The sequence below is a fragment of the Lissotriton vulgaris genome, chromosome 10 (genome assembly GCF_964263255.1).
Source record: "Lissotriton vulgaris chromosome 10, aLisVul1.2, whole genome shotgun sequence".
Taxonomy (NCBI): Eukaryota; Metazoa; Chordata; class Amphibia; order Caudata; family Salamandridae; genus Lissotriton; species Lissotriton vulgaris.
The window spans coordinates 728413770-728427298 of record NC_141698.1 but is presented as its reverse complement, the minus strand read 5'-3'; the positions used below and the strand labels follow the sequence as shown (position 1 = coordinate 728427298).

The following is a 13529-nucleotide window of genomic DNA, read 5'->3' as shown; positions in this document are numbered from 1 at the left end:
TAGGCGTGTGCAGTCCATTTTATTAAAGGATTCAAGCCATTTCTACTTGTCTCCTGCCAAGTGTTGTTCCCCACAACACATTTTGGCGACGAGGATGGGATCGAAACCCACGCATGCATAGCACAATGAATTAGCATATTTACTTATATTTTCTCATCTTTCATTTTCTTTTCGTTTTAGTTTATTTTGTCTTTTTGTACATTGTTCCCCTTCCTCCTAGGTTTTTTAGGGGGAAAGTGTGCTATGTTCTGGTTGGGTTCTGATGTAAAACCCTCTATACTGGACCTTTATTTTGTAAATTTGTTTATTCAGCTTTCTCTTAGCATGAATGCAAATAAGACTGCAGCATTGCATATTAGGTACATCCATATACACCATCCTTTGTGCGATGTGTGTCGAGTGAGGAGAGGGAAGGCAAGCAGGAAGGAGCAGAGAAATGGATCTGTCAGTCATTCATGCTTCCTACCTTGAGGATGCTCTGAGGTCATCTACAGGGAGGACCCACCTCTCACTGCATACAGCCATCACAACCACTCAATTGCCAGGTCTGCAAAGTTGTACAAATTCAATGAATGTTCACTTTCCTATGATTCAAGCAAAGCTGTGTTCCCTGATGTGTGTAACTCAGCTGAAGCTGGTCTTTGGGGCCCATTGGGGAAGGGGGGGGGGGGGGAAGAAAGCACCGACCCGAGACTCAATGTAAGTGTGATAAAGGCCGCTTTATTGGAAGCAGGTGCATCCTACACAATAACATCCTTGGCCTGCGCCGCACAATCTAAACCTCATAAATATGTAATTTCCTGCCTCACCCCCACCCCCTCCCCTAACTGATTCCCACAACCACAAACATTAACAATTAGCATAACGTCAATTTGCCTCTCCACCTGGCTAAATACTTTATTGTGCTTGACCTACCCCCCGATAATCCAAACAGTTCTCCTACTCTTCCCCCATATATTAGGAAGAACCGCCCCTACATACAGAATGCACCCCACACCTGCTCCAGCGACATGCGAAAACCCCCCACCCCATCCCAAAAACCCCCTTAGTGCCCCGAATACAAAACGTTGTAAACAGCCTCGAAAAAGCCCTGGCGCAATTCGCCACCGGGCGAGACACGTGTCGGCTGTCTACGATTCAATCTATACAAATAAAGAGCAAATTTCCACAAAGCACGCACTCTTCCGATTCTATTCATACCAAAAGGGATTGAGCCTAATGACACCAAGATGTAACGTCTAAAACACTCATCACCCCTTTCAAAACCCCTATTTGCACCAGCCTCCAACAAAAACCAAGCCCAAAATCCCCATCACTCCCGAACTCCCCCGCAAAAGAAGCTCCCCCGTAAAGGACAATGCCTGCCCGTGGGCACCCCCCCAAATCATGGCCCAGGGAGGGTGGGAGGGAAATTTTTTTATCCAACCGCCACCCCCCGCCCGGCGGCCGAGACACCTCACCTAAAATGGTGTCTCTGCCGCGTGGCCGGGCAGTTACCACAGCCCCCCAACGGAAGCCCAACCAAGCCCCACCCCCCCAGCCCAAAAGCTACTGAAACAACTAAACCCGTCCCCGTGCGGCGCCATCTCTATCCCCCCCCCTTCCCCGGCCCCAAATTCCCCCGGGCGGGGCAGGCCTCCCTTTGGTCGGCCGCCCCCCCCAGGACCCCATTGGGGCCCATTGTGGAAGGGGGGGGGGGGGGGGGGGAAGAAAGCACCGACCCGAGACTCAATGTAAGTGTGATAAAGGCCGCTTTATTGGAAGCAGGTGCATCCTACACAATAACATCCTTGGCCTGCGCCGCACAATCTAAACCTCATAAATATGTAATTTCCTGCCTCACCCCCACCCCCTCCCCTAACTGATTCCCACAACCACAAACATTAACAATTAGCATAACGTCAATTTGCCTCTCCACCTGGCTAAATACTTTATTGTGCTTGACCTACCCCCCGATAATCCAAACAGTTCTCCTACTCTTCCCCCATATATTAGGAAGAACCGCCACTCGAGGGACGTGCTAACGGACCTCGACCCCCCCAGGACTCCCCCCTCCCATAACCCGGGACGTGCCACCTGCCCCCCATTCGGCAGGACCACCCCCTAACTATATGGCAGCCGCGTACCCCCTTCAAACCCTGTACTGTCCGGTCCGCGAGTCCAAACCGCTGGCAGGTCCTCCCCCCTAAACACAGGGCCATGCCCTCCGTCCCAATGTATAGGGCCATGCCCTCCATCACCACGTATAGGGCCATGCCCTCCGCCACTACGTATTCCGTCACCAATGTATAGGGCCATGCCCTCCATCACCAATGTATAGGGCCATGCCCTCCGTCACCAAGGTATAGGGCCATGCCCTCCGTCCCCAAGGTATAGGGCCATGCCCCTGCCACCACCGTATAGGGCCATGCCCTCCGTCACCCACATATAGGCCATGCCCTCCGTCACCGATTTATAGGGCCATGCCCTCCGTCACCAATGCATAGGGCCATGCCCTCCGTCTCCAATGCATCGGGGCCATGCCTTCAGTCATCCATTCATAGGGCCATGCCCTCCGTCACCAACTGTATAGGGCCATGCCCTCAGTCAACGTCACCCCCCCCCGGGGCGTGCTTCCTGACCGCGGAATCGAGCTCCCTACGAGGTATGCCGCACTGAACCGGGGCCGTGCCCCCTCTCTGGCGCCCAGGGCCCCCCCCCTGTCAACAGAAGGCCTGAGAAGCCGCCCAGCGCCTGCCGGCAGTCCGCTGAAGCCGGCCGTCCCACCAGAGAGAAGCCCTCCGTATGCGTGTCCCACACCGGAGCCCGTCCGCCAGGAAGAAACCCCCTGCGCAATGCCCCCAACTACCCCCCGTCACCTCCCATACCCCGCAGCCCCCGACCTGGCAGCGTCACCGTTCCGCGTCAGACCCCCCTGCGCGCTGCGACCCCCCTGTCCTCTGGCGGGCGTGCTCCCTGGCCACGGAGTCGAGCTCCATACGGAGAATGACCACACCGACATGGGACCGTGCCTCCTCTCTGGCGCCCCGGAAGAAGTCCTCCACACAGTGCGTCACCCCCCAGAGCCTGTCCGCCAGGAAAAAGCCCACTGCACAGAACGTACCTCTCACCTACACACGACTCGAAAAGCCCGCGGCCTAACCGCGCCGCTGTCCCCGTTCACGCCGATAACCCCCCGGTCAGTTATTATACCTTACCGTGGTTGTGCTCCGTAACCGTCATGTAGCTGATGCTAGGGATGATCAAGGTGTACAGAGTGTCAGAACCAGTCATCCCGAAATCTCCTTGAAATGTGGGAAGCTTTACCTTAATCCCTGATTTTCATATACTATGTAATCCACCGATGAGGGGGTGTGACTCTGTAGATTGCTCCCCTCCCATTGTGCCCCCTCCCTATCTCTCTCCCAGACAACCACCCAGTTTGTCCAAATATCTCCTATATGTGTGCGCACGCCAACTCTTCCACGCCAAATGTTTCCCAGCTGAATTACCACCCGGGTCTAAATTCCAGTGAGCACCCATCCCTTGCCCACGGATACTAACTTATGACACCAACCAAAAACCAAAACCTAATCCCATGGTCGGACGTACTCCTGTGTGAACTTGGCTCTACATAGCACTGAAATTACAGGCTGCATCCCAAGTTCCACTGTTCGCTCATAAATGACTACAGACTCCTTTCCATTCCAGTAAGAATGAACTCTGCTAATCAATGGATGCCCTGTGCTGGGTGTCCTGTATCATGATGGTAAACTCGTATTTCTATACCCCACTACAACAATATGTGAATGTACTCCCCACAGGCAAGACACGTTTAAATGTTGTACCAGTACAATTGCTCATGTTCACGGTTGTCACCTAGGTGTCTTATCAGAATCAAACATAGTGTAGCAATCTTTGTTCCAGTACCCGTAGTGTTTGCAAGAAGCCCCATATTGAAGAATTGTGCGAGACTTCCTAAAAGCATTTCTTTGAAACTGCTCAACAGCACCGACTTATAATTGGTGTGTTTTGTGAGAACCATGTACCACTGTATGTAATGCATGAAATCCTTTGTTCCGAACCCTCTAAAAGTGTGCTCATTTGAGATGCGGTGAGAGGCCTTTCCTTACTGGCACTTGGAGGTGAATTCATGTCGGGTTACTCTCCCATACTAGTCTCTGTACTTGTTGGCCTGAACCTTACAGAGTTCTTTGAGCGATTCTATGCTTTTGAGCATTGCACTCGGATTTATTGTTCACCTGATTTTGACCATACTTCCAATTTCTGTACGCTGAAAAGTTTAAAAGTAAACCTTTTAATGTTTAAGACTGCGCTGTCTGTCCGTTTTATAGGACCAAATAATTTCACTGCATCTAAACCGAAATTGTCATTTAGTATGATTTTACGAGATATAGGCTTAGAAAGGAGTACCACCATCTGTAAAGGGGTTAACACCGGTCCCGGTCCGTCACATGTGCAAGAGAACTAGGTAGAACGCAACGACAATGTGGTCTCATGCACCGGGTTGGTGGGATTAATAGAGGAGACAGAACAGATTAGGCATTCTTAGTTGGCCCTAACGAGCACGCAACCAATGACCTGAAGGCCCCCAGACAATGCTGTACCCACTCACAACCCAAACACCAGAGACCTGGTGGTGCCATCCTCCGCTCTGTGATGCCCCCTCGACTCTTTGAACACACTGCCACTGTGTTCCTGCACTGACCCCTCCGGCTGGTGAGTCTGTAGACGGTTAGCGCCCAATGGTCGTTTACGAACAGTAGCTGGATCAGAGAGGATGCCTGTCTCGTGACCAGAGGTCCAGTAGTACAGGACTGAATTCCTGAAGTTTTGATGAATGGAAGTCTAGATTCACGATTATCATGGAGTCGATTATGCGGCTTAACAGACGAAAAGGATGAGGGCCAAGTCACTATTAGGGTGTCCGCTAGTACAGGCCATATTAAAGTATGGAGTAAATAGTGCCGAAAGACAACATGTTGTGAAGAGAGGGTCTACCATTCGGAGCCTCGCCACAGAAGATCTCAGTGTCCCGGATGTAAAACGAAACCGTCAATTGGCTCGGAGAGTACCAATTAGAGATGCTATGGACAATAAGTGATGTTGACCTAACCTGTTCCCATGTAGCACTATTTGCCGGATATGGTGGAGCCTCAATTGCACCATCAGTCCGATGCACAATTTTGAGGAGAATGATTACTTGCTTGTTGCCTTGGAAGGGTATTTGCTAGCAAGCACACATGTGATATACGGAAAGTTGATAAGTGATGCCGACCTCACATGTTCCCATGTAGCACTATTTGCCGGATATGGTGGAGCCTCAATTTTACCATCAGTAAGATGCACAATTCCGAGGAGAATGATTACTTGCTTGTTGCCTTGGAAGGGTATTTGCTGGCACGGAAAGTTGTGGAGCGGAAGGGCCACAGCTCTGGGCCATGCCGTTTGGTAAATACCTGCCGCTCATAGAGGTCACGTGAAAACTTCGAATAGGCCATGGCCACCATTGTTCCTACAAATGTGGTCGCGTCATTCCATGCAGCTATGCGAAACGCGGTTCACCATTTTACTCAAAAACTTCCGGTTGAATAGGTTTCTTTAATACGGTTCATGCACACATTAGCAAACTATTTTGAACCTGAAAATGGAAAACCGTCTGTTGGTCATGCCACGAATAGAGAAGTGAAAGAGTGCGCAAATACCAGCACTAAATTCAGATTACTCGCTTAACTGAAATAAGCAAACAGAAAAAACCCAGGCAGAAAATTCCAGAGCGCAAACTAACGATCAGGCGGCAACCATATCCTAAGAGACCAAACATGTAACCCTGTGGGTAGCTATCCCGTACACCATGCACCCTCTAATGCAACCCACACGTCCCCACGTAGCTCAGCATTCAGGCTGCTACCCCACCGCTGACAGAGAATGGCACCAGATCAATGTGAACATACAGTATACTGCTGCAAAACTTACAAGTCACAGTCTCGGCCGCTCTCCCCACCTGAATGCAGCCTGTCTTCCGTTATGTAGTTATGCCGTGCCTGCCCCAAAATAAACCCCGGTGGCCGTAAGGACCCTTCGGGTAGGGGCAGCGAGCCTCCCTAGTCCCACGTGGGAGCCTGACCGCCCGCACCAGGCAGAACAGGCCCATCCGCTCGGTCGTGTGGAGCCGCAGGCTGCTCACCCGAGCTCCTCCGGTCTCCCGCGATGTCCGTGAAGCGTCCAGCCCGCCGGTGAATTCTGGTGACACGGATGAGTGCGAAAATGTTTGTCACAGTCCGAAAGTCCATGCTGACGAAATATCGTCCCAAGCTCCAAAAAATGTTATCCAACCGCCACCCCCCGCCCGGCGGCCGAGACACCTCACCTAAAATGGTGTCTCTGCCGCGTGGCCGGGCAGTTACCACAGCCCCCCAACGGAAGCCCAACCAAGCCCCACCCCCCCAGCCCAAAAGCTACTGAAACAACTAAACCCGTCCCCATGCGGCGCCATCTCTATCCCCCCCCCCCCCTTCCCCGGCCCCAAATTCCCCCGGGCGGGGCAGGCCTCCCTTCGGTCGGCCGCCCCCCCCCACGACCCCATTCCCATCCGTCTCTCTGCTCTATATAGGACCTTAACTTCACCGTTCCAGTGGTGCGTTCGAGCTCTGGTCAGTTGGCAAGAGCTGGGATGGACTGCATGAGAGGGCGTGTGCTGTCTGTTATATTACAGGATTCAAGCATTTTCTACTCGTTGCCTCCTGCCTCGTGTTTTTCCCCACAACACATATATTGCATTTTACCAGCACTCCTGACAAGCTGTCATATATCGCATTGTATTACAAACAGCACATAATACTCTTAACTGGCACTGGAATAGTGATGGGCATTATGTCCTGCCACTGAATATAAAATGTATGCTATTTATCGGTATAGAATTTTGTGTCATCAGTTATTCACAACACACTGCATCAGATAGACAGTGCCTCTCCAGTGGCACAATTATTATTCTGTTGTGAATTAGTTTTTAGTATCCGACTCATAGGGGCTGATTACGATGCGGCACGTAACGGCTTCAGACGATGGTCGGAGCCTTCTGGTCCGCCTCGTAATCGGACCCTCGGTTTACTTTCCGACCACCGCATTACAATGCTGCCGGTCAGAAAATAAACCGGCCGGTAACTCCGTCTGGCTTCCGACGGGCTCATGGAACCCATCAACCAGTCAGACCCGGCTTGTAATCCCAATATATGCTACATGTACAAACCACTTTAATATAATTTCAAAGTTTGCGAACCTTTATGATTTTATATTTCTGGCACTTTACGACTTTACGCTGCCTGACCTCCGGGTTGTGGGCTTAATGGCTGTGTGATACCATGTACGATCGATTTGATCATTTTTCATCTTTAAGTGCCTGTGGGTGGATTTACCTGATTGTATTCTTTATACTTTCCACAATAAAAATAATTTTCAAAATATATATATATATATATATATATATATATATATATATATATATATATATATATATATATATATATATATATATATATATATATTGTTCTCCAACTTGAAAAACGGCAGCACCTCTGCCCGTTTCCCCAGCGCGCAAACAACAATAAACGTCCCGAGTCAGGCTTGTAGAATAGCTTCTTTTATTTTGCCATCCAAGTGCAGGGTGCAGAAAACATCAAACAGACGCGTTTCGCAGAAAACATCAAACAGACGCGTTTCATATATATATATATAATTCCAAAGTAGTCATCCACATACTTCTATTTTCAGGAATATGTCGCCATTGTTAAATTCACTTCTTACAATTAAATAGTGCTTTGTATCAAACTTCTGCACTGCTTTTTAGCCAGGTTCGGACAACTTCACAGAATAACTTCCATACCATAAATCAGAAAATAGTAGTATATGTGTCGCCTTTTAGAACGATTTCAGCAGGTGTATTATTCTAATGAGCTACCGTGGTAATCAACTGTAGATAAAACAAAAGATCCAAAGCCTTCTCAAGTTGCCTACATTCAGACACACTCAGGTAGGAAATAGCAACCAATGAAATGTATCTGGTTGCCAAATATGCACACATAGGCTCTTTGTCACATTCTCGGCAAAACCTCATCAGCTTTCACTCAAACGTTTGAGTACCACGATTTCCTGAAACGACTGCCAATCCGGTGGTAGGGCTTCCCTGAATTAGCTTCTCTATTCCATAATCTCTGCAATGCTTTCTGACTGCTAGCAGCTCCCCCGTTGAGTTGCTATGCAAGTTCTAAAGCCAGCTGAACAAACACCCTATTTTAATTAGGTTATCAAGTTCTGTTGAATTATTCTTCACTGTGAAAAACTGTAAAACTGTAATATATAAAATATATGATGGCTGATTAGTGCAGTTAAAGGTACTAAGAAATAAACCGTGTTGGTATTAGAGTAAATGTACAGGTACAAACTAATTCACAAATACTTTGTGTACATTTTTTCTCCCTGCTTTTACAATCATCAGCAAAGACAATAGGTCTGTCTTTAATATGCTGCTTCCTGCACTCTCACAGGCGCACCGAGCACTCTGCATTCACATGGGCCGAGTGCTCTACCGCTGATGTACTGGGAACAAGAGGGAAAACCAAGATATAGAGTTAACCTGCTCCGGTGTCTTGAAGGATTGACAGCGAGGATCCGGAACAACATTCTAGAACCCATCAGGACCACCCAACACTACTCCAATTTAGGAAAGAGTTGAAGGTGTACTTCTTTAAGGACCACCACAACACACTGCTGTAATAACACACTTCTTCTGCCAGAAATCACTTCTTCTATAACTCGTTGACTTGTTGCTAGCCTTTGACCCTGTACAGCTCTTCGCTGCCTTTTGCCTAGGTTTGTGCTATAGAAATACCAGCCAATGTTTCTTTCAAAAACTAAAGTACTGTAATTCAACATTACCAATAATTACAAGATTTCAAGTGGAATTGAAATTATCAGAATTTCCTCGCGGGGGCCTTGCAGAACCACAGGGTGCAAATTAAGAACTGCAACAAATTATGGTAGGGGCAACTAATCTAGTACATCTAGCCTGTTCCTGTTACCTGTGTGCTACCAGGTGACAATGTGTGCACCAACAGGTTCAATATTTAATAACCAGCAATGCCCTATATCAGCCCAGTGCAACACACAAATCATTACCTGATCAGCAAATTTAGGTGTCAAGGATTTGTCAAATCATTCACAGTGTAAAATAAGAGGCCTACTTTTCTAGGACACTTAACAATCAATAAAGTAAGTCTGCTGGCTTTAAAATAAAGATAAACATGGCCATGCATGCAGTTGTCTGTTTCAGAGGAGGGGTTGTCCTGTTAAGACACAATTTTACCCTAGGTTATCAAGTTGTTACCAGTAGGCCATCTGGGGACATTGATAATGCTATCTAAGAACAGGTGGAACGTGAGGCAGGGTCATGCCGCATGTGTCCGATATCAAGACGAGCAGAGAAGCTAACCCCACACCATCCTACAACTGAGTGTGGCTCCTGAAAAAAAGCTGAGTTTCGACTTGTGCAGCACTTTTATGGGTGTCAAGCCCTTGTCATCCTAGATAAACATGCCTGTGTAGCAACCAACAGAGTAAAACAAAAAAGCAAGAAACCCAGGCACAGGTTCTCCCATATCAGTCGCACACACTACAGCTGCACCTTGCATCCTTTGGCATTTAACATTGCCTTATCAACTTACATCCAAGTCAGCAGCAAATTCAAGAGGTTCATGAGTACCGTAAAGAAGGCAACGGTTACTGCAAACAAACAAGAGGTTCACCTACAAGGCACATGCTTTTCCACTTCAGGAGTGAATACTGATCCACTCTTCACCAATCGCCTTGCAGTACCACTGCGACAGTCATTATAATATAACCTGTGACTGGAACCATCCCTGTTGACTTCAACCAGGCTTTCCTAGTTGGCGTCAAATCCAGACAGACAGACGTCATGCAGGCAGAAGGCAATCAGAAGAAGGATGTCAGCAACAGGCATTAAAGGGTGTCAAGACGATGAGCCTTATATAAAAGGACTCCGCGTTGGTCAAAGGCAGTCATCCAAGCCAGAAGTTTAGAATAGCATTTGACCCTCAGCCCATGGCTATGATGACTGCAAAAAGGCACTGGCAAGTACCATACAAGATGACATCATTCATCAGCCTTAGCTGTAATGTGCCAATCATCAAGAATTTCGAGACAAAGGCAAAGACGCTTTCGGTCAACTCCAGACTTGTTTGTTACCAATGCGAATGATCAAAGTGTGAGCATGGGAGTAATGGAAGACGGGTGGCAGCCCCTAACGTGGACGTCAATCCCGGACCAAGTCAATAAGAAGACCAGTGAAACAGCTCGGAAAATGGGCCAAACCAACCTGGAAAGTAGTTCTAGTACCACTATAGACCACCCTTTACTGCCTCGTGCAGACTGTGTGCTATGACCCCTGGCACAAAGATGCCTATCTAGGACACTGTTGAATTGCTTATTTTGCTGTTGTTTGCCCGATTGGCAAGGGGTGTAATAATTGTATTGGCAGCGCTGTTTATTGATCAAGAAGGGCAGTGGGGAGCCTCGGTTTTGTTCAGCAAACACATGCGCCATATGCCCAATAAAAAGAAACACTGGACTGAGGCACGTGGTCACGACCAAACAGACCTTATCTCTCCATTGCGCAACCCCTGCCAAAGTCAATATGTAAATGGCCTGCTCATAGCAATACAATGAGTCAGTGTGGGTTATATTGCCAATCATGCAAGTGCTTTGTTTACAAAACCTCAATTGGGGCAATTTAGTGTCAGTGTTTGAAAAGTCACGACTGGCTTATTGCGTCATTTAGGACACGAGTCCCCTTGCAAGTTGTGCAAAGAATGTGCCAGATTCAGAATTCCGGCGCACTCTACGCCGGAATAAATAAAAACCTCATCCGCAAGCTACAGAACATCCAGAACGCCGCCGCAAGACTGGTCCTCAACCTGCCAAAACACTGCCACATCTCCCAGCACCTGCGCACACTCCACTGGCTCCCCGTCGAGGCGAGAATCACCTTTAAGATGCTCACCCACGCACACAAGGCCCTCCACGGCACTGGACCAGCATACCTGAACAGCCGACTCAAATTCCACGCACCCCAAAGGACCCTACGATCAGCCCAGCTTTCCTACGCCGTGGTCCCCCGCACCAGAAAGACCAGATTGGGAGGCCGCTCCTTCTTCTTCCTCGCGCCAAAGCATGGAACGCCCTTCCGCTCCACCTCAGACAGACAACATCGCTCCCCATCTTCGCAAGAAACCTCAAAACCTGGCTCTTCGACAGACCCCCTCCTTGATGGAATGGAACCTGCACCCCCCCACCCCCACCCCTAGCGCCTTGAGACCCTTACGGGTGAGTAGTCGCGCTTTAACAAACTCCTGATTGATTGATTGATTGATTGATTGAGAATTTAATGTTGACAATATGCGGAGTTTTGCTCTCTACATTTGTTGTCAGGTTTCATGAAAGAGTTATTAGTGAGTACAGCACAGATAGGGCGTCTAGACTGCACACTGCTCTCTCCTGCTCTCAACCCAAACAAGTGTCTGCGCAGCAAGGAGATCCCATTTAAAACTATAGGGGTAGATTATTAAAATGCAGCTTGGAGTTTGGGAATACTGTGTTTTTAATAATTGGCCTGATGATCTTGCAAAACTATAAAACATACACAGAATAGAAGCGTTTTTGATAGGAACGCCCCTTCACTCACCTTCCCCCCGCTTTCTTTCCGGCCGATATTATCCATCCGTCAGAGGCAAGATATTGCAAATCGGTCCCCCAGCAACCGCATACCTTTTCTGAAGAGTTGTTAATTTGCATTGGACAAAAATATGTTCTAGTCTGTTCTAGTCTCTCTTGCAGGGCTGGGTCTGGTAAAGTTTTATCCCGTAGGGCTGGATTCTATCAACGCTGTGAGAGCGCTCCCAGGGAGCTGCAGCCACCATGGCTCCGTCAGGACAGAGTCAGGGCGTTGCCATGGTAACTGATTGTCCAGCCTCCTCCAGATGCAGCAGGAAATGTCAGGTCGTGTCAGGCGGAGGAACGTAACTTCCACTGGTGCAGCAGGTTCAGTGGCACCGGGTGCAGAGGGGCCTCTCAAATCCGAGGATTGCTCTGTTATACTTCGAACAGCAGCCAGGGGGTGGGGGGGGTGGGGGGGGGGGGGGGCAATTCGTTACCTTGCACTAAGGCCCCTGCAAGGAAACCGCGGTCAGGGCTGCTTTAGCAAACCACTGCAAATGAGAAGTCTGCACTGCAGCCGGGCGAAAGGGGAAATGGAAACAGAAAGGCACGAGTGAAACAAGAGGTTACATGAATGAAATGCGGCGTGCTAAACAGAATGAATAAAATACGAATTGCAACCGCACAAACCTATAATATATTGTGACAGGAATCGAGATGGGCGCCTCGAGTCCAGAGGTTTTCATCTCAAAGTGGAGTGTGATGACTTGCACTCGGGGGTGGCTCTTATAAGAGAGGGCTGGACTAGTCTACATCTGGAATTCCCCTTGCAGACACAACACGCTGCTCGACGGGTACGTCTACTGCGCTACAGATTCTTGGGAAAAATACGTTTTCTGTTTAACGGCCACACCCTTGCTGCTCCCACCCGTTCTTTTCAAATCAGACTCAAGATGTGTTAAGAAAGGAGAGAAAAACAAACAATGAGACGCACTCCAGCCCTTTTTACTCCCAGTAATATGAAATACGGTAGAGGGCGCTCGACAGCCTACCTGTACAGTACGGTACGGCTACATTCCAAGGCGGAGGGAGCCGGGTTCGATGCAGGGCTAGCGCCTCGCCGCCTCCTCCAGCTAGTTGAAGCTATAAGGATCGCCTGCCGGGGATCCTCAGGGGACTTCCTGCCACTCGTACCGGGGGCTCCTCAGAGTGCCCCTTGCAGGATGCAATATGGCCTGTGACTCGCAGCTCCTCCTGGAGACGGGTCACATCACTCCTCGCAAAAGCCCTCCTCTCAGCGGCTGCGGGCTCCCACAGCTGCCCTGCCGTGACGTAAGCGGGGTACCAGCCAGAACAGGCTCTTCCCTTCCTCCGAACAGCTCCGATCTGCCCTGCTGTCTGCAAGCAGCTTCTAGGCGCGGGTTCTTCTTGCGAACGCTTCACAGACCCTGCTTAGAGCTCCCAGGGCTGCGCACTCCTCGTCCAGCCCTCCCTCCTCAATCACTTTCCTCCTTCGTCAAGTCAGCCGTGCGGTAGCTCAGCCTCCGCCGGGATGTCCCCTGTCTGCCAGTAAAGGGCCCGCCCACCAATGGTCGAGCAAGCCAACTCGCAGACGTCAATGCATTTCGCAAGCTCAATTTCTGCTCGAGGTTACGGCGCCGGTCAAACCTCTTCCCCGAATTAATAAACCCAAGGCAATTTTTCCATATCCGCATCAGAGAAGTTGACACATAGGCACTTCCGAGCTGGCGCGCTCGCTTTTCCACGAGCCAAAAGATGACACGGAAAGAAATGTAACTTGC

The 13529-nt window shown here is 49.2% G+C and overlaps 1 protein-coding gene across 1 annotated transcript in view; it reads right to left on the bottom strand.

Moving 5' to 3' along the window:
* The window catches only part of MAP3K8 (mitogen-activated protein kinase kinase kinase 8), a 60669-nt gene extending 47377 nt beyond the window's left edge, over positions 1 to 13292 (bottom strand). The window contains exon 1 of the mRNA XM_086941590.1: positions 12780 to 13292. The gene's annotated coding sequence lies outside the window, so the exon portion shown is untranslated. The remainder of the gene's footprint in view (positions 1 to 12779) is intronic.
* Positions 13293 to 13529: the final 237 nt, after the last annotated feature.